This window comes from Orcinus orca, chromosome 15, assembly GCF_937001465.1.
Source record: "Orcinus orca chromosome 15, mOrcOrc1.1, whole genome shotgun sequence".
Lineage (NCBI taxonomy): Eukaryota > Metazoa > Chordata > Mammalia > Artiodactyla > Delphinidae > Orcinus > Orcinus orca.
The window spans coordinates 35,004,563-35,031,426 of NC_064573.1; the positions used below are offsets into that span (position 1 = coordinate 35,004,563).

General features: G+C 36.5%; 2 long non-coding RNA genes across 2 annotated transcripts in view; both read right to left on the bottom strand.

Moving 5' to 3' along the window:
* LOC125961242 (uncharacterized) overlaps nucleotides 1-26,864 on the bottom strand; it is a 1,149,807-nt gene that overhangs the window by 200,573 nt on the left and 922,370 nt on the right. The window lies entirely within an intron of this gene.
* Nucleotides 15,786-26,864, bottom strand: part of LOC125961241 (uncharacterized) — an 822,772-nt gene continuing 811,693 nt past the window's right edge. Inside the window, exon 2 of the long non-coding RNA XR_007471671.1 lies at nucleotides 15,786-15,825. This is a non-coding gene — a long non-coding RNA (uncharacterized LOC125961241). The remainder of the gene's footprint in view (nucleotides 15,826-26,864) is intronic.

Sequence of the window (26,864 nt, forward strand, 5' to 3'; positions counted from 1 at the left end):
TTTTGTTTTTGTTTTTTTCTTTTTTTTGCATGTTCAGATTAAGTACAATGCTATAAGCAAAACACTTAGCATAGTGTCTACCCCTAATAGCCTAATATTTGATAAAGTTTAGTTCTCTTGTCTTCTTACCTAGGTGCTTATCTGTGCTCCTAGGATGGGAGACTTGTGATCAGAAGCTATATATTTGTTTTTTATTGAAGTAGAGTTGATTTAAAATATTATGTTAGTTTCAGGTGTACAACATGGGGATTCAATATTTTTATAGATTATGTTCCATTTAAAGTTATTACAAAACAATGGCTATGCATACCTGTGCTGTACAATATGTCTTTTCTAAAACCCATACTTCTCTCTTGCCCCATCCTTTTCCTTCTCCCCACTGATAACCACTAGTTTTTCTCTATATCTATAAATCTATTTCTGTTTTGATATAATCATGTTTTATTTTTTAGATTCGACATATAGGTGATAACATAGAGTATTTGATAAGTTATATGGTTTTTAAAATTTTTTTACGAGTCTTTCATATGAACGAATGAAAGGATGAATATGTGGATGAATGAGTGTATGAATGAATGAATGCAGTAGGCTTAGTGTATTTGTTTTTCTCTCTTAAATTGACAGGATGCACCATTAATGTGTCTCTGTATGGAGAGATATAAACACCATTCCCTCATTTCACAAGTTTGTCATCTGTGCAATGATCAGGCCACAGAGAACTGCAGGCTTCCAGTCAGCCTCTTCTCACAACCAGAAGCAGCATGGGGAGTTCACATTTCAGTGGTTCTCCTTCATTGAGCAGATGCTTCAAATGAGAGCATATTTAAAACTAGCTGCTTATAATTTACATTGTATTAGCCTAAATAAAAACATGTGCATTATCAAAAGTAAAATTAAATGATCATCAACTTAATTAGCTACTTTGTTATCATTGAGTTTATTGCTTCAATTGCATCAGTGCAAATTAGCAAAAACCTTAATTTGTATAGAAATCAATATATTCATTTTGACCATAATGTATGCATATCTTCAGATTGATATCATTTAAATGAAAACAATGATACAATATGGTTAGATTTCTGCTTCAGACTTAGAAACCATAGACTTTAGGACTACAGCCCTCACCTTTTACAGAGTGATGACACTGAAGTCCAAAGAACAGCTTGTTCAAGGTCATTCTTCAGCTCTGACATGACTTCACAGGAATAAGACTTTGTACTTACATATGGATGTATGCACTTGGGCAGCTAAGAAACAGTATTTCTGTGATATTTAATGAAAACTAGAAATATATGTTAGTGTGGTATTATTTAGAGAAAAATCAGGGATTTTTCTGGAATAAGTAATAATGAATGAGTTAGGAAACTTGGGTTTTGACTCTGGAATTTTTGTTCAGCCCTTGAGCAATGATCTAACTAATGGAGAAATTACTTATTCCTTTTAATTTTTCCCAAACATGATCTTTTTCTCGTTTGCTTCTGTCTTTTACTATCAAAAGCATAGTCTAAGATCCACCTCATTTTAGACCTTCCTAATTATCTATCCTTCATTAAATTTCTCCTCCAATTTTATAGTACATAGAATCTGAAAAACACAAACAGCTTTTATGTTCACTTAACAAGTATTTACTGCTCAATCACTATGAACAAAGTGTTTTAGAGGAACTATAGAAACCAATATTCTGTGCTGTGAAACAGTATTTTCTAATTGATTTATGTGCTACATTGGTCTTCTAACTTTCTTTAAAGAAGCATATCTTTTTTATTGCCACAATACCTAACAGAGAGATGAGTCCAGTTGGAAATCTGATTAATTCTGTCTTCCCTGTCTAAGGCTTTTTAAACACTGGTGGTACTTACACGCATCTCACCATGAAGGTCAATTAAACGTCAGTGATAAATTACACCTCTTCTTCACTTTTATTTTTTATTTTTCCAGAAATAACCTCCCACTTAATCTCTTGACCTCTGTTTTCTACTCTGGATTCTACTGTCCCTATGCCTTGACTTCATACTGAGTTTTTGACATCTGCTTCCTTTCTCTCTCAGTTTCATAAAAAATGTTTTCTTCCATTTCTTCCTTTACTAATGGCATGTTATCTGCTGTGTTCTCTATGCTTCCCATGTCTTCTTAAAGGCTTGTTTAGGAATGTTTCCCTTTGTGAAACCTAATCTATAGAATCCCCGTTTGCTTGGTTTACCCTCACTGGCAACAGTTTACCAATTTCTACTGTTGACAACCAGAACACAGAGATCAAGATAGACTGATGAGGGGAGATCAAGGAATGAAAGTATTTGTAAATTCATATTTTTATTAAATCTAAACTTTTTAGGAAGGAGAATATTATCAGCAAGAATCAAAATAATATATATTGAAAATTCTAGGAAAAACAGTCTAACTTGACAGTATAATTGTATGAAGGACTTAGTAGTCAATGTTGAAAATGTGGGCTGAAGCCAAATGATAAAAGCTTGGTCATTCTCTGTGTACCCTCTAAGATATGGTAAATTCTTTGTTCATTGAGGGCTGTTTCCTATAAGTTCACCTATTACCTTAAACTTTCAAGCTGGCTTTGTGGACCTTGAAGAAGAAATTCTAAAATTTTGAATTATTTGGAACATAGTTTGCTAATTTTTTCCCCTTTTTATCTTAGGAGTGTGAAGATGATTCTTGCCCTGATTCACTGTCTCACATTCCTTCCTTATTTTTAGAACAGTAGTTAATAGCTACAATGCAATCAATATTACTTTACTCTGTATAGCATCTTCCATACAGGCATTGTTGCAAACTACCTTTTTCTTTAAAAAATATAGTAACCAAGTTAAATAATAACCCAGAGAGAGGAAAAAAATGAATGTTGTGTACAGAGAGGGAAAATTTGGCTTCTCTATATGACTTGAAAGGAAGTTAGGGTTTTATGAGGTAGAGGTCCAGGAAGATCATATATCATGGGAATAACCACTCTTAGTTTTCAAGCTTTCTAGAATCATCCTAATTTTATTAAGGCAGTTTTTCAATGTCACCATGAAATGATGAGTTTTACAGGGAATATAAGAATTTGCCAATAAAGCAACATTATATTATGCCATAGGAAATGAAGTGGGCCTCAATTTTAACTCTGAAATTTGAGTACAGAATATACTTTTGTGAAAGTTATCAACTACTTTAAAATGACATATTGTGTAGAAGGCTCTTGTATGAAAAAATACATTTAGGGCCAAATGTAAGATCTAATAAATATACTAAATATATGGAATAGAGAATCATCATTAATATTGTTCCAAACAATGCATAATTGTAGAAAATCATGGTCAGGGTTTTTACCTGCTCAGGCTGTTCTGTAAGCCTGTTATATCTGCCCATTCCAATTTCTGTAGCACAAATTCTATCCATTCTTTGAGGTTCAGTTCACCTGTAGCATCCTCTGAGATGAAGCTTCCCAAAACTGGTAATTGACCTCTCATGCCTAGTGCCCCATCCCCATTCATATTATTCTTTTGAGGACTGTCTCTATTGAGCTTTGTATGATTGTTGTTGTTTTCTTGTTACTTCCCCTGTGGAGGCTCACCACTAAATTCCCCAAAGTACTTTATACATATTTATTGTTCAATGACTCTTCATCTATGGAAAAATCAGCCAGACAGTACAGAGTTCAAGTCCAGTATGTGATGGGATAGGAAGCCTTGAGAATGGAAGCAGAAGTTTTGATCTAATGATCACGTATTTTAAAAGGCAATGTCATATTCAAAATGTATTTTGTGGCCGTTGAATACATTCACAGAGCGTGCATTTCCACCTGTGCCATGTTTGACTAGGCAGAAAGCTGTTGTATATTTCTAAGTCCTGATTCCTGATTTATCAAAACATTAGTCAAGAGCTAAGCCAGTCAAAATTATCATCTATGAGATACTTTGGATATAAGTAGAATGCATGTTTTTTCTCTCATCTTCACCCAAGACAGACTGCCTGGAGTACTTGATCACCCTCATATTGTCTTTTCCATTCAGGTTAGACTGTACAAGAAAAAAAGGAAAAAATAGTCTAGGATTTACCATCCTTACACTGCAAATGTAAGTCCTGACATATAATGCTCAGTTTAAGGTAAGTATAATTTAGTCATTAAACTTGGATCCTTAAGTTCAGAGTGTCCTATAGGAAAGGAGGGATCTATTCTCAGAGTCATGTGCTTGCTCCTGATACAGATGATCAAATGAACAATTTCTATCTTGCACATTGGTGCTTACATTTGTTTTCATTTCATAAAAAAAAAGTAGAAGTATCCCCTCTCAACTTTAAGCTCCTGGAGATCAAGTTTTGCCCTTTAACTTGTATTTCCAGGGCCTAAGAAAGAATATCACATAATTGGCATGGACTATGTTAAGTGAATGAATGAATAAATGAGGGAGTATGTAATTCCTGATCTCAACTGGCTATGTTATCTACCTCAAGGATTGCTGGGAGCAGAAAAAAGCACCTACAATGTCTAAATCATTCCTCCTTGTTGGTCCCATTGTTCCCATGCTGCTATCTTTGGGTGAACAAAGGGAGAAGACCAGCAGCAGGAATGCTTCATGCAGAATGTGCAGGACAGATCTATTTCTAGGTCATCAGTGAGTTATACACACATGGGAAAAAACAGGCGGTTGGTACCTAAAAGCTATGTTAGAATGTGACAGACTCCAGGAGTTGCAAGCACTCAGAAAAGGGAAATCTCATGAAGATTGTAGGTGAGGAGAAGTTTTAAGTTTCACTAAAGGAGGAATCAATGGCAGTGCTGCTTCTTTTTTAGCTCTATGACCTTGTTTGCTAATTGAACCATTCCAATCTCTTTTTTCTTATCCATGAAAACAGTAAGATGATACTTGCTGGAAGGTTATGTGAGGATCACTGACTTAGTTTATGTTAAAGCACTTTGAAAATCATATAACTAGTTAGGATGTAACTGGTTATTACTCATTTAGGAGGCTTCACGGAGAGTCAGTGAGGTCTGAATATTCATAAAGAAGGTAGACATGTGTTGGAAGCACACGAGTCATACATAAGAAAAAATCTAGAGGTGCAAATAAGTCTGCAAGTATGTAGAATTTAGGAGAGGGGTATCCTAATTTGTACTTAGATAGAGGATGTTTACGTATACTGAAAATTATGGGGGATTTTTTTCACCTATTTTTTACCTATCTGCTCCCCCAACCCCTTCAATACAATGAAGGCAGCATAGTTAGATACACAGAAGGCCAGTTTCTGTCCCATTGATGAGAACATGGGTCACTATTACTTAGTAAGGCAATTGCTCTGAATCCTTTATCAGCCTGGGTTATTCAATCCAGCTCTATTCAGAAAGAGAAATGCAGAAGAGAAATAGTGGATTTTCCATCCTTGAATAGGTGTTTTGTCAAAGGCCCAAACCTATGGCAGAACAGTTATAATGATTTTCTAAATCCACTCTGGGCTTTTCCATTAGTATTCATTTTCTTCTTATAGAAATGTCTCCCAATTCAAATAGAAATAGTTGAAAAATTTCCCCCAAACAGGAAAAATTCTTCCTGAAGCTTGAACATAGAACTTTTCATAATTTATTTTAGAATAAAGGTAGGAAAGCTACAAAGTTTCTATATATATATATTAACTTGCATAAAAGGGAGATTTCTCTGTGACACAATGACCACAAGTATTTTCTGAAATAAATTTAGTTTGCTATTAATAAAGGAGACCAGAAAGAGGAGTATGTGTGCATATGTGCCTATAAGTATATATGCATGTGTGTGTGCATGTGTGTGTGTGGCCAGTAATTGGACAGAAAAAGAAGCAGATATATCAGTTGCTGGAATCTAGTGATTTTTAGAAAGTAGAGAAAATATTTTTAGGACAAGAATCACATGCTTGTGATTTACTGCAAATCTTCTTCCCAGCATGTAAGCAGGTAAACATTTAACAAATATACAAGGCAGCTTAGCCTGGCAGAAAAAAATGCCACAAAAATGCTAGGAAGATATCTAGTTAACATCTTGGGTCAATCATTAAGTCTGTCTGATCTTCAGTTTCCTTACCTATAAAATTATTATAGTAGTATTTACTGTTACCTATTATAATAGGTTATTTTGAATCTCAAGTAAGATATCGCATAAAAAACATCTGTAAATGGTAACAGATAGTCATATTTAAATATTGTTATTTCTGGGTGTATCATCATTTGCTGAAATCTCACTCACAACAATAACACACAAAGCTGGTCCTTGAAGGTTAACATGTAAGAGAGAGCAATTTTGTAAAGCATACCTTAGATGGTTGTGGTAGCCAGACTACAAGATAGCCTCCAATGATCCCTGCTTTCAAGTATTCATAATCTTATGTGGTGCCATTCTCACTGAGCTAGAGTTGTTCTGTATAACCAATAGGTTAATGTTGAAGTGTTGATATGTCACTTTTGCAATTAGGTTAGAAAAGATACTTGAGTGTCAGATATAGTCCTTCTGATGCTTTATGTCTTGGATGCAAATGTGAAAGTTCCTTGTATAAATGATAACAGCCACCACTTGGCTGAGGACTTACTGTGTACCCAGCCTTATGCTAAGCACTTCACAGATACTGCTTTATTAAATCCTCACATCAACTTTTATGGAAAAAGTGAGATTGGCATTAAGTCTTCCTGTGCATCTGTGTGCCCTTTCTGTATTAGATCTTAACATTGGGCCAATATTAGGACACAGGGAGGAGTCTGTATTCAGAATTTTGGCCCTTTTCCACTAGGGCCTGTTCAGCTGAGGAAGTATCTGTGTGGACAAAGAAAAATAAAAGTCCCAATCATATAACATGAATTCAAGAATTGTGCTGCTTTTAATAAAAGGGCTATTTGTCCCAGTGGAGTTATTAGAATGTTAGAGAAAGGTAAGGTCACAGATGCTTGAGACACAGTTTGAGCTTCCCAGAGAATACCTTCATTAGGATAATTCCAAGATGGAAAAGGGAAAACAACAATGATGTGTGTTTTGGAATAGAGACATGCAAATACACACACATGTGCACACATACAATGCCTTTCTTCCCTTCTTCTCTGGGTCAGGAAAAATATTTGTAAGAGTGTGTGAGCAGAGGAAGATTTATTTGTAGACAGTGATAGGTCATACTTCAAAGTGGAGTGTTCCAGAGGTGCCTCTTCAAACTTCATTTCTCAATTAAATGGAGATAGAAGAATTATGGGCATTAATCCTCTCTGAGCTGAGACAGGGATTAAAACAAAGACATGTTTCACCTAGTCAGTAACTCTAGGAATCCATGAGACCTGAGCTGCTCAGATCAAATTTATTTTGAGAGCTCACTGAAGTATTTAAGCTCCTCTTGATTAGATGTTATAATGATCAGACAGAGAAGTACAATGAGCTAAACCTTGCTGAGGGCTTGACGACATTACCAACCCAGTGTATTCTCAGGCATGTGGCAATTTCATTAATTTATTCATTTTAATTTGGAAAATTATTTGCTCTAGAAAAAAGAGTTACATGAGGACTACTGTTCAATTTGTTTTTCGTGTTCTTTAAATGCTAATGATATGTATTAGTTTAGAGGGCCTGCCCTCTCACTGATTCCCTGTCCTGTGATATATGATATAATTACAATGGCCATTGATCTTTGACCGAAACGTTGGTAAAATGGAATGGAAGTTGCTTTTCATGTGCCAAGGTTACAGTTAAGGACACAAGGAGCTTTGCTCAGGCTTGCAGTTTGGCTTACAGAGCTTTGTCTAACCCGAGATATTGATTGCTTCCCTTTTAGAGTCATCACCTGAACATTAAGAATGGGATGAGAGCAAAAATGACTCATCATGAGAAAATGGTTAGGCGATATCAGAGGCAGGAGAAATTTGCCAATATGGTTTGGTTTTGGAAGTTTATGAAAGTAACCTGGTGCAAGGCTCACAACAGATAAGAATAACTGGGAAGCTTCTGGACCAGGAATGTTACTAAACCCACAAGTCAGAAAGTTGCTCTCTTCTCTGTTACTAGACCTTTCTGAGCCCCTGTTTCCATAGCTCTAAAACAGAGTTAATAACAAATAAACCACACTTAGGAAATTCATAAAAAGTCCATGTATTGTCAGAGTGAGAAAGAACTTATAAGGTCATCTGGGTAGCTTATTCTCTCATTCAGGTCAATTCACAGGAAACTTAAATTATTGTTCTATATAGTAGAACCTTCAGACATAGTAAACTGCAGATTTTTTCAGTTTTAAGAGTTGAGACTTGTCTGTCATTTATACCTAAGTGTTGATGTTCCTATCAATTTATTTTCCAATACCTGCTTTAGCTAGAGAACCTTTGACAACACTCAGCACCTAAGTGGAAAAGGGACTCAGGGGATAGGAGAGTGAGGTTAAGTGGATTGTATTGATAAGGGGCACTTCTGGTGTGAAGCGAATTAGTTACTAAGCGGATATGATACCTGCATCTTCCATTGACCTTACATGAACTTCATTGAGCAGTTCCATCAGGGTAATCTATACATCTCATTAAATAGTGATATATCTAATTAGATCACCTATCATGAAGAGAAACAAGTTGTTGTTGTTGTTTTTAACACTTCCAAAACGTTCCAGAGCTGGCTGACTTTAATTTGGAAACAGTTTTTGGCCATCGACATTCAGGTTTAAGGCACATTCTCAATTACAAGTAACACTGTTACTGGAATGCATGTTGTACTGTTCCCCAGAGGTGGGTGTATATCTAGAATTGTTGACAAAACATCCTCTATAGACATAACTGAAAATGAAAGGTGAAATTAAAGGTAGGTAAAGAAAGTAGAATTTCTAATCATATAACTTTTCACAGTATTGGTAGTCTGGAAAACTATCATTGTGCTATCTGGTTAAGTACCCAGAACTTGTCCCAGCCACTTCAGTGAAGAATTTCAGTCTATCTGAGAGCAATATATTTTAACATGGCAGCTAAGAAGCCAAAAGCAGTGTTTGCTTCTGTACTATAAGAAAAAGCCTTTGTCTTTTGAACCTATACCCAAAACAAATTATTATGAAGAACCTTATTTCTGAATATAGAATACAATCTCCCCCTTATACACACACTTATAGTTATAGTGGTCTCCAACCTTACACTTGCCAAAAACCTTTAAGAAAAACTATCCTTTTTTGATACTTTGCTGATTCTGCCTCTCTTCTCTTGAGGAAGAGCTTGAGAACAAGTTGAAGGTCACTTCAGATTTTCCAAATCGATGATTCATTTAGCTATATAGTCATGGCTTAGAAACGCAGCCCCATACCCCAAAATGAAAGGAAATGGGAGATTTCTGCAGCCCCAATGGGATCAGAGTGAGCAGCCCACATTAGTCGAGAGCCTGAGCCAGGATTTGAAAATACATGCTCCTGAACATTGAGTAATCCAGTTTCATTTGATTAGACAATGAATGCTTACTTAATATTTGCACTAATCCTCCCTCTGATTTAAGTAGGTTACACCTGAGTTCCCAACTCCCACTCATCTGCTTGCCAACAAAAACCATCTCATAAGTGGAAATTAGCTATAATTTATTTTTAAAAATAAAGGTGATGGTAGGAGAAACATTTCTAGAACTTCTTAAAAGACTCAAGTCCTTCTCAACTTGTATTATTATAATAAAGATATTATTTTAATGGTTCCTGAAACAGTCTGACCCTTTAGAAAGTACGCATTCATCACCATCCCTATATTAGCCACATCAAAAACTATTCCTGGGCTTCCCTGGTGGCGCAGTGGTTGGGAGTCCGCCTGCCGATGCGGGGGACACGGGTTCGTGCCCGGGTCCGGGAGGATCCCACGTGCCGCGGAGCGCCTGGGCCCGTGAGCCATGGCCGCTGAGCCTGCGCATCCGGAACCTGTGCTCCGCAACGGGAGAGGCCACAACAGTGAGAGGCCCGCGTACCGCAAAAAAAAAAAAAAAAAAAAAACTATTCCTGGGAAGCAGAGAGAAAATTAAATTGTAAAAGTAGTATATTGGAAGTAAGTAAATAAATCAGAAGCACATATTTCTTTAAATACCAAATACGTAGCAATAGGTGGTAACTCATAAAACAGACATGGAACATTTTATAGGAGATAACATTTTATAAAGTGGCTATTATCAAGTTAGTATTCAAAGATTTCCTAGAAATAATGACATCAAAATGATAGTAATCAGCAGTAATACTGATCCTAATACTAATAAAAAAATTAATAACTTCTATATTTCTCTCTGCCAAAGAAACATAGTTGATAAAAGTAGTAAGTGGAAATGTCTATAAATGATTTTGATGGGAATAAAGTATTCTGATTGTTGGGAAAAGTCTTAATAAAATGTTGCTATGCATGCACTTCTAAAATTTTAAACTAAAAAATATTCATATATTTTAGTATCATATTAATTAATATATGTATAGATAGAGATACAGTTTTATAAAATACTTATACCCTAATATTTTAGTTAGAAAATTTTTGTTTGGGCAATTTTTAATTAAATGGATATCTTGGTTGACATTTTTCAAAAACCTATCTGGGTTTTAAATAAGTAAAAATTTTGAATGTGATATTTCATTTGTTAGTCTACTCTGCCTGTGCTAGTATTCTTCTCCTTTAAGGTTTGGATGTCATATCATTTGGGTAACTACTTCAACCAATTCATCCCTGCTGTCATTCTCTTCCCTGCCTCAATGTGAAGGGACTTGTTTCACAAGTGATCTGACTAAACTTGACCTATCTGTAAGTTCAAAAAGATAGATGCAGAAAAACAAAATCAGTTAAACCATTTTTTGATTGAACTAAACACATACTTGGAGTTACCCATGCAAAAGGATCTACTTAATTTAAATAATTATTATTAAAGTGGCTACTATGTATACAGCACCATGCTAGACTTTCTGTAACATGCAATACAAATATGACATGGTTATACACCAAAAAATGTGTATCTTGCTTGGGAAACAAGATATGTATTTGAGTAGTAAAGAACAATATAAGACAATGTGTAATCAAACACTAATATGTCTGGATCACAGAAGTAAAAACTCTGAGGTATCAAAAGAGAGGATTATGCTTGGACAAAGAAATTAGGGAAGGCTCACCATTGGGGTTTTGTAGTAAACATCTTTACCTTTACTTCCTGGGAATTATCCCTTTGTCCAATCCATCCATGTAGTTTCACTGGGAGCTGTCATGTGTTTATGTAACTCAGCTTTCTGGAAACAGTGAATTGATTGTTGGTTGAAGATGTTATATGTGCTGGACATTCTCTTTCACAAATGTTTGAGTTTTGGCCTAAAAAAAGTTTTGGGAAGTCTGTGAACAGAGAAAGAGGCTCTGCTTTAAACTTGGGGAGTTGTTGTTGAATCTGCTTTCATCCTTTACATTAGAGAAATATAAGTAGTCAGTCTGCAGAGAAGAATAATATACAGAGAAAAGATTGAGAAGGAATCTATTAGGAATTTGAGTCCATCTTCCTAGTTGTTCTTAATGTTAAGTCAAATTCCTCTTCTTGTTTTCATGTGCCTCTCCATTTCTTTATGATATGCCTCTTTCTTTTTCATTTAGATTGAGTGGAGATTCTTTACTTTTCCACAAAGGACCTTAATATAAAAATAAATGGTTTATTAATTTAGGCCTGGTACCTTGTTTTCATTAGTATAACTTTGATCTATAAAAACTGGTTGACTCGTGTGTATTATCATTAAAATTACACATTCCCAGACCACTCTTTATTCTGCTTTGTACAATGGAAACATGCATATTTTAGCAATTGTGAGAACATAGTAAATTTGCCAAGAGATTGAATTTGCATAGTCCAGCATCATTTCAGTGTGAACGTCTGAAGGACAGTTTCCTATATTTGTTCCATAACTGAAAAGTGGAAAGTTATCCTATATTCAAGCAAGTCAAAAAGAACATAGAAAAATATGTCAATGATTGATTTATTTCTATCACACAGAAACATATTTATTTTGATTTTTATAGGTCTCTAGCACATTTTACAATTACTGAAGAGTTGTTTATAGCTTTTTACAATACATGGTTTTTAGTAAAAGGAAGAAAGTCTAAGAATGGTGTAACCAATTATAACACGTGTATACCTATATCTATATATTTACTAAAATATCTCGATTTAGCCTTATAATACACTTGTATGATAATTTCATTATCCCATATTACAGGTGGAAAGACATGTATACATAGAACAAAATTCTGCAGTAAGCTTATATGCAAAGTAGTGGCAAATGTATCACTAGAATTTAGATTTACTGATACAAATCTATCATTTTCACCAACCCTTACTTAATTCTTCCTTGAATTCTTAGAAAAATTAAATAATAACAATACAAGAAACGTGATATTCTAATATGTAGATTAAGAAATGAATCATATTTCTTATCATTGGCAGCCAATATATGACCTTTGATTCTAGTATCAGAGAATGATCCTGTTAGGAGTAACTTTGGGATCATAGTTTAGATCTGCTCTTTTAGAAATGAGAAGTTAGGGTTCAGGGCTTCTCCTTTGCTCTGTGTTATCTTACTGAAAGTATGGATAACTGGATACTTATGTGGATAACTTCAACAGTTCTCTAGAAGTAGCATAGTGAAGTTTTTATCTCCTGCTCAGTCCTAAACCTCAAGAGGTTTTCCTCCACAGGTCTGTGACAACAAATAATCTTACACGTAGAGTGTTTATTCACTGCACAATTTATTGATTATAAACCTAAGGATGGAAAATAAGATAATGTGAGTTCAAATGTCTCATGTCACAAAACATGTGTTTAACAGATTCCCAAAAGAGTATTAAGTGAATAGAAATGGAGTAACCTCCATATTTTGGCAAAGCATCCAAAACAACTCTTAGTGCTGAGAAGAAAAACTGACTCTCAAACAAAGAAGTCAGTGAGTTCTCAACTTGGACACCTTCCCAAAGTTGACTCAGTTGGATTGTGTGTGTGTGTGTGTGTGTGTGGCCAGCATTTTGTGCAGTGAGGCATGGCACAGGTTCCAGTGAACAAGGGCCCATGTCATCAAAGGTACAAAAGCAAGAAAATGCAAGAAGTATTTAAAGGATGGAAATCAGCCAACCTTATTTTCTGAAAAACAAGTTATATGTAGAAGAAAAATAAAAGGTAATAGTAAGTAAGGGTGGCACCATATTTTATGACCCTTGAATGTTGAACAAGCTTTTGTACTTGATTTTGTACTTGATTTTGTAGCAAGGGTGAGTCATTCATGGTTCATAAATGAAGAAATGATAAAAAATATGGAATAAATATATTAGATAGATTGAAGAGAAACTGGCTAGAGCAGGAAAATCAGTTCAGAGATTATTACAGTTGTTACACCTGACCTAGGTAATAGCAATGAGAGTGGAAGATAGAGGGATAAATATGAGAGCTATTTCAAGTACTCCATAGGATTTGTCAATTCCCTTTCCCCCCAGAACCGTGTATATTTTGTGTACAATTCTGGAGTGAAAAAATAAAACAAAACAAACCACCACAACCAACACCAACAACACAATTCCTTGCATTGGCTTGCCCAAGTCCACACTGCTACTTAGAAGAACTCAGGCTTAGAACTCAAAATTCAAAATGTTTTCCCCATACACATTTTGGTATTTTTTCTTCAAGACAGACTCAAATCTGCTAATGCAAATTTTCATTGTTAACATATCAAAATTTTTTTATATCCAGACATTTAAATTTTAAAAATCATAACTCAACACCCTCCTAAGAAGGCTGAGAGCTTTGCAAACATTCTTTCAGAGCAACCCTCTGAGAAAGGCAGGCAAACTATCCCCCCATTGAATGTTGGCAAATAGAAAGTTACCTTTAATTCATCCCTGTGTCCTTTGAATAACTGTTTTGTTATTTCAATAAAGGTCAGAAGGCTTAATGCACAGCAAAAGGTTTGCTCAGTTTTTTTTTTTTTTTTAATTTTTAAAAACGAACACAAATTTAAACCCAGCTCACTGGTGACTTTGAGATACATAATTTCCACTGCCAAGAAACAGTTGTGATTTTTAATCAGAATATGAAACCCAGAATCTTCAAAAGAACAGACATAGCCTCATTTTGGTGCTGCCTCTTTAAGAGTTGAGACATCTCCAGGATGATGAATGGAAACAGAAATGGTACAGTCTCTTGAGAGTAAATGTGCTGTTTAATAACTCATTTTTCGTTGAATTACAAATATCATTTTATCACCGTGGCTGTGGAGGTGAATTTTTATTTTTTATTGTTGTTCATGGTGTTCTTATTTTTCAAGATGAGACCACTGGTCTGAACCCTAGGCTAAAGGATACAACTTTCTCTCTCTATAAGGACACACTATTCTGTTGTGGGGAGGCTGTACCAGCTTTTTTGTGCTGATCTTCATAAATCTAAGCAATATTGTCTTGCTGCCTTTCCATATCTTGGTAGGCATTTTCTTATTCATGTATTCAGCTTACAATTTTTGACATGACATTTGTTCCTCTCTTCCACTCTTGCTTACTAGCAGATACCTAGTGACTAATTCAGATGTTAACTTCTCCCAATTATTCTAAAAGTAGAAAGTTATCAACTTAACTGGGAGAAGTTGCAGTATAATAGCAACAACAGCAGCAATATCAACAGCAGTGGCAACACATTTATCAATCACTTATTATATGCCTGGCTGGGTTTTAAATGTTTGGCCAACACTGTCTCATTCAGTGATAAGAAAAACCTAATGAAATGGACATTGGTTTCACCCCCATTTTGCAGCTGAGTCCACTGAGAGGAAGATTGCTGAGGATAGGTTACTCACTCGAGGTCACACAGCTATAAGTACACTGCAGTGTGTGTTTTCTCCCTTCTCCTCCATTTCTTATCAGCTGCTATGGAATCCACTTTAAGAGCTTGCTGAGATGCTAGAAGCAGCCCTACATGTCTGCATGTTTTGAAGCAAGATATAGTTTATTGATGAACACGGAAATGCCCATCATAGAAATTCCTTCCCGAATGATAAAAAAAACTCTTTTTCTTTTAGGGGTAGTTCCTGGTGTTTATATGTTTGGAAACCTGACACAGTCCATTTGAATTCTTAAATTAAAATAGAAAAACAGTGAAGGAAAATGTTTAACATTTCTTAACCTGGGTGTAAATTTGAGTGTTATTCAACCTTTGGTCCTTTCCTCTTTTCATAAGTTATAAAGAGAGTTCATGTCAATTGATTTATTTGTTTTTATGTTTATGATTTAATGTTGTAATTTTGGAGCCTTAAGTAGATTAATGTAAAACCTGTCATGATGTAAAGGAAACTGATTTCAGATATTAAAAGTGCTGGACTGAATGAGGAAAAGAAAAGTGTGGCTGTGGATTATGAGTTTGGTTACCAACATACAAACTATGGAATTCTAATTCCATTTTCTGTTTAGGTTCTCTAGGGCTCGAAGCACAGGTCAAAGGCCTCTTTTTGTTTTCATTTTTAATGGGTTACTGCTTAAAAAGTAAAATCTACTGCACTCCTGGGTCTTCCACAACAGTACTCCCCCATGACCTGACCCCAACTTTCCCAACACCACAAAGATATCTGTGTGTGATCTGTGTGTAGACCACCTCACAGCCACCACCTGTCCAAGTCCTATCAACTCACATCCAGAGTGCCCTCCATCTGTAGTCAAATCCCAATATTCAGAAATTGGAAAGCCACCAATATGGACACCAGTCCACCCTGGCGCTCAGTTTTGAATTCTTAGGTGATTTCCATCCAAGATCCTCTTCTGCTACCTCCTGCCAATGAGAAGGGGAAAAAACACTTTCAGAATGAACAGAAATGAAAAAAAAAAAAAAAAAAAAAAAAAAAAAAGAGATGCTATCAAAATGAACAGAAAGTTTAGGGCAATGTATTTAAATTGAACATATAAATATGAGCATTAATTCATCCTTAATAATGTGTGGTTACCTGAACCTTATTACATTATTTAAGATAATTGTGTCTTCATACACAAGACTAATTACAGAAGCCCATGAGTACATTTGCAGGCTTTTAATGTTTTTGGCTTTGCGTCATGTGGGATCTTAGTTCCCTCACCATGGGTCAAACCTGTGCCCCCTGCAGTGTAAGTGTGAAGTCTTAACCACTGGACCACCGGGAAATCCCTGGATGCTTTTGTAAAATGACACTTATATTTCTCAGTCTATTTCACATTTTACTTTTTTTTTTTTTCTTTCTTTTTGCAGTACGCGGGCCTCTCACTGTTGTGGCCTCTCCCATTGCGGAGCGCAGGCTCAGCGGTCATGGCTCACGGGCCCAGCTGCTCCGTGCGCATGTGGGATCCTCCTGGACCGGGGCACAAACCCACGTCCCCTGCATCGGCAAGCGGACTCTCAACCACTGTGCCGCCAGGGAAGCCCCCATGTTTTACCTTTTTAAAATTTATAATTTTTAAAAATTGTAAAATGGATTAAAGTACTCTATAAGATGGATATTTAGATAGTCTAAACATTGTTTGAACGAGATTAAAAAAAATACAGATGGTTCCCAACCTACAATGGTTCAACTTATGATCTTTCAATTTTATAGTGGTGTGAAAGCGATACACATTCAGTAGAAACTGTACTTCAAACTTTGAATTTTGCTTTTTTCCTGGGCTAGTGGTATGATGCTCTCTGTTGATGCTGGGCAATGGCAGCCAGTTCCAGTCAAACACGTGATCACAAGAGTACACAACTCATACACTTATAAAACCATTCTATTCTCAGAGAACCATTCTGTTTTTCACTTTCAGTACAGTATTCAAAAAATTACATGAGGTATTCAACTTTTTATTATCAAATAGGTTCTGTGTGGGATGATTTTGCCCAACTGTAGGTTAATGTTACTGTTCTGAGCATGTTTAAGGTAGGCTAGGCTGAGCTACGATGGAAAAGCTATGATGGAGATATTATCTTCATGATTGCAACAAACTTTCTTACAATCAGACTTTTACAAATACTCTTTCTTTGTCTTCTGATTGGAACCCACTCCCTAAAGCTTGCCCTCTTTCCTTCATCCACCCACTTCTCACTCTTTATCTAGCTGACTTCTCAGATGTCAAGGTTCAGCTTAGTGCCTACATTCTTTTGAAACACTTCCTTGAGCCCTTCCTACCCACCAAAATATCTCTCCTCAGTGCTCCAATGTACACTGTAGTTTCCCATTTGTGTCACTTATGACATTGAATTATGATTGCCTATTGCCATGTGTGCTTTGGTCAACAAAGCATAAGTTCTATCAGTCGGAATACATAGACTATCTTGTTTACCACTCATTAACCAGTGCCTAGTCCAATATTTGATATATAATAAGTGCTCAGTAAATGCTGGTAATTTTCCTAAACCACACATCACTTTCCTGTGTTCATAGGGAAAGTGGACCAGAGACCACCCAGCCTAGGACATTTCTCTCCATATATATATATAAATTTTTTTTTTCAATCACCATAGGTAATCAGGAGCCAAGACATTATTTTTCTGACTTCACCAAGGAAAAGATGGCTTTAAATCATGATCCCAAGTTCCCACATTATTCCTTATTTTTGCATCTCTACTGGTCCATCTGCCAGTAGGTTTGGCCAACCATCTGGCTGAATCACAGTTTGAATCTTTGCTTCAGTGTCTCCTTAGAGCGTTTCTCCTTCCTTCTCACTGTGCTGTCTCCCCACTTTCCATCATTTCCCTCAACAGCTGCTGCCATAGCCCACCTCTGCAGTCATTTGCGGGCATCACAATTCTGGTCCCACAGAACTAACTGGTGTGCAGCCACATGGCTCCTGTCATGCCAATCTTGCCTCAGGATGACTTTGAGACACTTTTGGGGCCACTCCTCTGCTTCCCACAGAGGTTGTCTTTTCATTTCAGAAAGAATTGAATAATATTGAATCCCTCATTTTCAGAAGTTCCAGTATGGTGAAACGCTTATGCCAGGGTTTCAACAACCATCCTCCAGTTCCCAGCCACACAAGGCTCCACTTCCCTTGAGTGACAGCCTCTAAGGAGAAGGTAAGATTGGCTGATTGCTAGAAAAGAAAACTGACATATGCCATTGTGGGGCCTAAATGGAAAGAAAAAAATGTAACTCCAATGACATTTTGAAAACAATTATTAAAAAAAAACCACAAACACATTCTGTATAGATTTATTTCCAAATGAATGAATACCAATAGTTCCCTTCTGTTTAGTATAAAAATTCCAGAGCAGGAAATGTTGACATTCTCCTACACATATATAATTTTAATGATACATGCACACACACGTGCACATATGCACACATACGTACACACACAGACACATACACATACATGCATTCTCACATACAAATCACGAGATTTAAATATCTTAGGAAGAAAAATACACTCTTACCCATTCATCTTCAAGGAAGTCACCCTCACTTTGTTGAAAGTTCAGTGTATATAAAAGGCTTAATTTAGACACTACCATGGTTTATAGATTTTGAGGCCATATTAATGGGAAGATTTAAGAAATTACAAACTGCTATTTTAACTCTTGTTTCTGAAGACATAACCTTAAATGGTCTATGGGATCATCCCCTAAATGAACCAATATCAGTCAGAGAAATTTATTCTGAGGAAAGTTGACAAGAGAAGCAAAACCATGTAAATTTGGCCTTGTATTTACTTTCCTCAAGAACCCCCTTTTTGTGGTATGAAGAACAAAACTTCTTCTAGACCGTTCACCTTCCTGACTAACCTCATTTCAAACCAACTTAGCTTGGTGCCCTGTGTTCTAGTTGTACTTTCACTAATGATTCCCAATCTATTCCTTAAAAAAACTTCCTCACCCTGCCATCCTAGACCAGGCTAAACAATTTAGGTCTATACCTTTAATCACACTGTACTTCTTCACAGCACTCAACACAATTCTAAGTTAAATCATCATTTGTTTACTATTTTTTTCTGAACTAGACTATAGAGCTCAATGAGGATAGGGGTTCTAGAAATCTTACCACTATATTCCCACTGTGGTCCATAAGTAGAAAGTTTTGATCAATACTTGTTGAATGAATGAATGATCAGCTAATATACTAGATGTTTTTATGATCTCCCCACGATTCTTCTAACATATTTTATTCAGGATCTTATCATGGCAAAATAGACTTTCCCATGTCTCCTGTCTAGATGATTATTAAAATTCATATTCAGTCTCAACAATTCCATAAAGTTTCACATGGTCTTTCCCTCCAGAATGATTTTGCTTTTCTCAACTTGTTTGCTTTATATATTTTGCACCCCTACTTAATTTCATCACAGCTATGCATGTTTTCTCCCACTGGAATGTTATTGTGTCTTCTTTTTTTCCTGTCTCAGCTTTCCTCAGTACTTTCTTAGGTGGTTCTATGACAAATAATATATGATACAGGAGGAATCAACACACAAATACACACACACACGCACAGATGAATTGTTATCTTGATAATTTTGTGTCAGATTGATGCCCTGAAATTCCCACTATCCATTTGCTAGTTGCACTTTGAAGTTAGATTCTACATCCTGGGGACTCCCCACTTTCTCTTTAGAATGGTGTTTTGGCCAATTTTTCTATGCCAAATGACCTTGAATATATTCAGTATACACTCCTATCACCCAACAGACTTGTGGTTGCCAAGGAGGGAAGGATTGGGAGTTTGGGATTAGCAGATACAAATCATTATATATAAGATGGACAAACAACAAGGTCCTACTGTATAGCACAGGGAACTACATTCAACATCCTGTGATAAACCATAATGGAAAAAATATATGAAAAAGCATGTGTATATATGTATAACTGAGTCACTTTGCTGTACAGCAGAAATTAAACACAGCATTGTAAATCAACTATATTTCAGTAAAATAAAATTTAAAAATATCAGTGTCACAAGAGATAAAACAAGGTTGTGTTTTCAATGAATTTATATCGAATATATGAATTATTGTCTGCATATCTCCAGACTTCTTTCAAATACATAAAAGATATAAAACAAATAGAGGGAGATCCTTCCTCTGAATTGCTACAATCTCTTGACAATGTAAACTAGGACACCAAGGATTTAGAGAATGTATCAGCCAGGTTGGACTTGGTTATGCTAAGGTAACAAATCACCCAAAAATCTCAGAAACAAGAATTCATTTCTTATTCATGTTATTTGCCCATCAAAGGTCAACTGGGTGGCTCTACTCTTAACATAGCCAGACAGAGGATCAGTCTGAGGGAGGCTCCATTTTGGTGTTATCACAATTACCAAACCAGGAGTGAGGAGCAAGGTGAAAGTGTACTGACTCTTAAAGTTTTATTGGCCAAAAAAGTCAAATGAACATGTTCAACCTCAAAGCGGGCATGGAAATGCAATCCTACCAGGGCCTGGAGGGAAGAAAACAGGGATCATTTAGAGCATTGCACTGGTGGCTAGTCCAGGGGAGAAATTGCTAAATTTTTCAGTGTAGATCATGTATTATAAGAAAACTGAGGAAAAGAAAACAAGGAGGATAAACTTTAGAGAACAAAGGGGACATGGATCTCATATTGATTGTCAAGGGGGGGTATATTATAGGACTAAATTTTAAAGGACTAAATAAATGTAAATTCACCATTCTCAAAGCAATGATTAAGGTGGAGGTACAGTTGCAACTTAAATGGGTTTGGTCCCAAGGAGTCTGACAGCAGCAAGAAGATGATGCTGGAAAAACTGGCATGGTATGAGAACTCAGAGTGGGTGTTGACTCTGAGAAGAGTGATGTCAAATCATAAAGTGTCAGCACAGCATCTGGAATTCTACTGAGAAATAATATGTGAAGTCAAGCACTGTGGGTGCTTGGGAGCAGTATGGCCTTGTAACCCTCTCTATCTGGAGTGACGCCCCTGTGTGATGGATGGGTAAACAGAGATGGACCCTCCAAGAGCTGGACTGCTATAGTGAGGGGACATGGTCCGGCTCAGGCCAGCTGGTAGAATTCCCTAGATCTGAGGCAACCTAAAGTATTTACTGGGAAACTCAGAAAGAAGAGGAGTTAGAGAAGGAAGACATGGTAAAGTGTGTGTGTGTGTGTGTGTGTGTGTGTTTAAATTTTTTAAAAAAAATTGCCAAGTCTGTGAAAGGGCTAGTTGTTCATGTTCATGAAACGCAGACTAGGAAAAGCAGATCAAGAGAGGAATTCATGGTAGAAAGAACATCTCAGGAATTAATCAAATATGTCTTCACAGAGAGCAGACTTGTGGTTGTTTTTAGGGTACAATAGTATAATTAGGTAAGTATATTTAAGGATATGTTTGTCTAAGTTTGTCTAAGGAAACCAAACATAGTGAACTGCGTATAGAGAAGAGAGGAGAAGGTGAAGACGAACGAATCAGATGTATTAATGAAGAGGATGAAGCCACTAAACCCCTCTCAAATTTCCAGACAACACCAGTTGGGGCAAGCATTATCTACAGCAAGGACAAAGAAGCAAGGTGGTCACATAGAATCCTTTGTGGCCTTATACAAGTAGCTCTCTGGCAAAAGGATTTCAGCCCCAACTCTGTTAACTCCACTTATTTCCCAAATGTTCCAAATGGAACTTTTCTCACTCTCACTGAGTACCAAAAATGACTCTGTATACATTTTTCCTCCAAAGGATCCTTTGGAGTCTGACTTATGTCCCAACAGCTTTCTTCCATTCAGTTACCCTCTTAGTTCTTGTTCATTTTTCCAAGGTCAATTAAAGTTTAGATATAATCTCTGAGGAAATTTCATACAATGACACTAACCATCAATGTACTTAACTTTCCATCAGACCGGTGGCCAGGTAGAGCCAGCATCCCCAAAACTTGCTTGATCTTGTATGTTGCATCAGATTTTCAAAGGTATCCTTCTTTCCTACTCAAAATTGTGCACTTGTTATTCACTCATCCCAAATTCTAATGTCACTTAGTAAAAATGAATGCCTCATACAGCTAGGTCAAATTTAAATGTTTGTTTATGTCATTTATAAATCCCTGCTGAAGTTTTACATTTGTATAAAATATTCAGGGCCAAGCATAGCATTGTTATTTATTCACTAATGGCTTATTGTGAAATAACTTTGTGTTTGTTGATGGAATAGATGTGAGGAATGTCATCTTTGCAATAGAATCCAGTGTGGAAATGAAACAAATGGACGAATAGCCGCAGTTTGGTAAATTCTGTGAGAGAGAAGTGGTGACTACACTGATGATGGTAGTGATGAAAATAAAGTCTACTATAAAGTCCCCAGCTAAGTATAATACACTCCAAAATAGATCTACCTCTGTAGATATAAAGTGTAACTGATTAGACACACATATTCCCTGATACTTCTGACATTACAAGGCTACTATAAAGAATAACTCATTTATAAATTTCCTCTGCACTTTACTCACTCTATCTCAGATGCATTTTACATCTCACTGGGGCTCAGTTTTACAGTTGCCTTCACAAATGAAAACTGTTTCTCTCCAAGGTCTGTTTGAGGGAATAATTAAGGGAGGCAATGGGTTTACAAGGGAAGAACTAAATCTGGATACTCTGTAGCCAGAGACTTCTTGCCTTCAATTGTCTCCTGTTTTGTTAATTAACTGGTTAAGATTAAAGCAAGGGCATCTCTGTTAGCAGGACTAGAGTGAGAATCTTGACCACGGAGGTTTACGTCAAATAAAGAGAACGGGATGAGCTTGATTTCTCCACCATTGGTTACATATTTTGGCCGAGATGAAAGATGAGAAGAGCATGATCAATATTCTGTATAATTGTTGATTAGTAGTTGTGTTCCTGGTAATTATTTTCCTGGATGGTAAGGAAAATTTCATTCCCCTAGAGAAATCTGCTTGAGAGTTTTTTCATCTAGTACCTATATTGATACTATAAAATAAGAAGTATGGGATATAAAAATGAGAAAATCATTATTTAATCTCAGAGGTTTGTTGTTTCTTATTTTTTTTTTTTAAATTTCACATCAATGAAATGGATGCAAAGATTATTACTGAAAAAGAGTCATCTGTGCTCTTACTTGTCAACATCTTAGGAGGCAGTAAATATGAAATTCATTTTCTGGTAGCTGGACACAGGCTTTTGGCATCTTAACTACCATTTCCAAGAAACAAAAAAATGATGAAAAAGTTTGTGAGATTGGGTTTCAGGTAGAACTTTTCCAAAGGATGGTAATATCATTGTTCACTAAACCTAATGAAGTCTAAATCCTCAAGATTATTTGATGGGCCCCAATCTAGAAGGAAGCCCTTCTCTCTCTCTCTCTCTCTCTCTCTCTCTCTCTCTCTCTCTCTCTCTCACACACACACACACACACACACACACACACACACACACACATCTGACCCAGTGGCTGGAGACATCTGAGCCCTAGATATTCTGCTGAGTAACCATGGTGATTCCCTCTTCTGACATCTTAACATATTCTCTCTCATTTCCCACTGACCACACCACTACCACTACCTACAAATTTGAAAGAGCCACTCTACCCAGTGAGCTTTATGAAATCTGATTCCCAACCCCCTCTGCCAATATCAGTGCTTGTAAAATGCAGTTTCCAGGGTCATCATCCAGGGTCTCCCCCACCCCATGGAACCACTGGACTTTCTATCCAAGCTGTCTAAATTTCAGACAATTTCCATTTGACAAACATTCATTAGACACTTACCATAACCTAAACATTATCATAACACAGTATAAGACACATATGTCATAAGACATATTGGATAGGACAATTCCAATGCTGAAGAACAACAATAATACCAATTCTGTGTTACTATATGGTTGGTGTTATATGAAGTACTTTGTATGCATTATTTCATTTAATCTCTGCAACACATCAGTGAGATAGTTCCTATTACTATGGTCTTGTTTCAGATGAGGAAATCAAAATTTAAGAGATTAAATCACTTGCTGAGTCATATAGGGAATCAGTTTTAGGGTGAAGCTTCAGACCAAGGCAGTCTTACAGCAAAGATGAAGCTGTTAACCACTGTGGTTTCCTCTTTCTCTGTACCTCACCTCAGGTATCATGTCTCTTCTCTAGTGAGGTGACATACAGGTGCCCCAATTTCACAATGTGTTCATGTCACCATTTCATGAGTAAGGCCACAGATCCTGGCTAGATTTACCTGCTTCTAAAGTTTCCTGGAAATCCCTACATATAATTCCATAGTGTGGGCTCATGTGCTCCTCTATTTTGTTTGAAGATGTCATTGTGGCTGTCCCTAGCTCTGAGCCAAACTTAAACTGGTGACAATCCTTATGTTGTTTGCTCACCAATACCTGCTCTTAGAGGACATTAGTCCCATGAAAATCTCTCTCTCTCTTTTTATTTTTCTTCTGGGAGTCTTTGGAATATTTCTCACATGTGCTCCCAAATGAGTTAAGTCAGTTTTCTGAGGGAATCCCCAAAGTTTCCCCCTGCCTTCTGTTGATTATGTGTGCTGGTTATGTAGAATTCCAAAGGTCTTGGTAGACACCAGATAACATTTTCCTATAGGACTGCCACTTCTAGGGGACTTCTATGGAGTGCAGACACCATCTGTGGCTCTAGAGCTTCAGTTTCTGAAATTGTCCACTGGTGGAGCCATTTAAAAAAATACTGGTGCCTCTACCCTGAGGTAAATTAGAGAAACATCTTGTTCTTTCTTGAATAAAGATGACTTTAACTGTTTTGAAAAATCAAACCAATAAACAGTAACACAAATATACTAAGGTGTTAACAAGCTGAAGGGCTCTTGTAAGTATATTTCCCTGTTCAGCTGACATGTAGATGTTAGACGGGTTCTGTAGAGACAGTTCCCTAGTCTTTATTTCCACAAGAGGAATCTTCTGATTCTGGGAAGCATCTTCTATACATTTGTAGAGAAGCAAAATGTGCCACCCCAAAATGTGTCTCTTTGTCATAAGGATAAATTTAGGCTGATTATTTTTAAGAAACAGGCTTCAGGGAATCTTTATACTGACCTCCAACTTAGGTGCCTAAAGGACACAGACAGAGGACCTATTTCTGTAATAGAGCTCTCACCAGAGACATCTGCAAAGAATATGAGCTAGATGTGGTGGGAGAAACTGCAGGGCCTAGAGATCAGAGTTCACTCTGTGTCTCACTGTCTCTTCAGGGACCAGAAAACATTTGTTGAACAAACATTTGCTTTTCCACCTCCATGTGACTTGCCTTCCTCCCCTTTGAAGTCCCAACCCACTGCTCCCAATATTCTTTTTTTGTTTTTAACTAAAGATAGTATTTAAGGTGAGGTTTTCAGCCATTTTGGTGAGTTACTCATTTTTGCACTCTCTTGTGGGAAATCTTTCTCATCCATGGTTAAGCCATAAAAAGGCTTATTGGTTTGAGTTGCTATTAAGATCCTAATTAATGGCCAGATGTTGAATCCTTTAAATTGGAAAAACTTCTAAATTGGTAAATTTTTAGATAGCTCTCATAAAAAACTGTTTTATTGATATGTATGGAAACACTAAATTAAAAGTGAATACAAAGAAATAAAGCAACAAACCCTAGAACTCCCTTAATTAAAAAAAAAAATGGTTTTGGAAGCCTTATTGAATTTGCAGTTTCAACTTCCCCTCATGGGTCTTACAGATGCTAATAAAAACATTAGGTTAATTAACAAGAGAATGAGAAGCCAATGAGAAAGTCAAGGGACTCTTCCCAAGAAAGTGGGCATTTTTAAAGCGTTATTAAGAAATAAGGTAAATAAAGCTAATATTGAAAGAGACAGAACAAAGAGGAATCAGAAAGGGAAGAGTCATGGGACTTGTCCCAGCAGAATGGATATCTTTAGATGGTTTTAAGAAATGAGATGAATAAAACGGACATTGGTGGGGGTAAAACAAAGGTTTTAATACTGCACTATCTAAAGTTCATGGGCAAAAGGGACTCCATCACCCACCCCCAGCATTTAAAGGCCCCTAACAAGTCCACTATATTTACCCTAATCTGGAGAAATTAAAAGAAAAACAAAAAACAAAAAAAAGCAGAAGACAAAAATTACACTGAGAAACCTGACAAGCAATTACTTGGTGTACTTTGGCTCAACCCCCCACTGGGAAACCAAGCCCTCTTATGTAGGAATAGGTAAAATGGCTAAGGGATTGAGAGAATTTTCCAGGGCTCGATATGGAAACCCCACAAGCTGTGGTACCAAAACCCACTGGTGGAACCCTGACTCAGGCTACAACTAGTTTATGCAAATGTAAAAGTATAAGGGTTGATAGGATTATAAAGGTTGGAATGTTTGAGCAGGTGTTATATGAAGAAGTTACATCAATGTTGCCTGAGTGTTTTATTGAAATAGATGTTATATCTGGCAGAACACTTCTACCCTGTCTTTTAAGACCCAGACTTGCTGATTTGGTCCTAGTGGAGGCCATGGTTAGAGATATAAGTGTTGATGGAATTGAGGTGAAAGTTTGAAAAAAAATTGGTGTGTTTGAACAGGCTTTATGTAAGATGGTTGTGCCTCTTTTGCCTAATTATATTGTGGGGACAGATATTGTGTCTCATTGAGAATGTTTCCCCTGCCTGGTATTGTAAAACAAGGAATGTAAATCTGTCCTTTGGGAAATGTTAACTCAGCATGTTAAAGGGAGCCAAACAGTGTGAAGTGGAAGCTAGAAGCTGATATTGACGGGTCGATAGGAGTAATAGTGGAGGCTTTTTGCTCCTAAGGAGAATTGTTCTTGGGCTGACTTGTAGGAAAAGATGGCCTTTATTGAACACTTTGTGCAAACTTTTTGAAGGCATGCTACATTGAACTCAATTTCTAAAACATAGAAATATTTTGATTTCCATTTTTGTTGGAAATCATCTCCCTAATATAAAGAAGGAAATAAAAGAAAATGTAGTTGGATGGGCAGATCAGCCTTTTGAT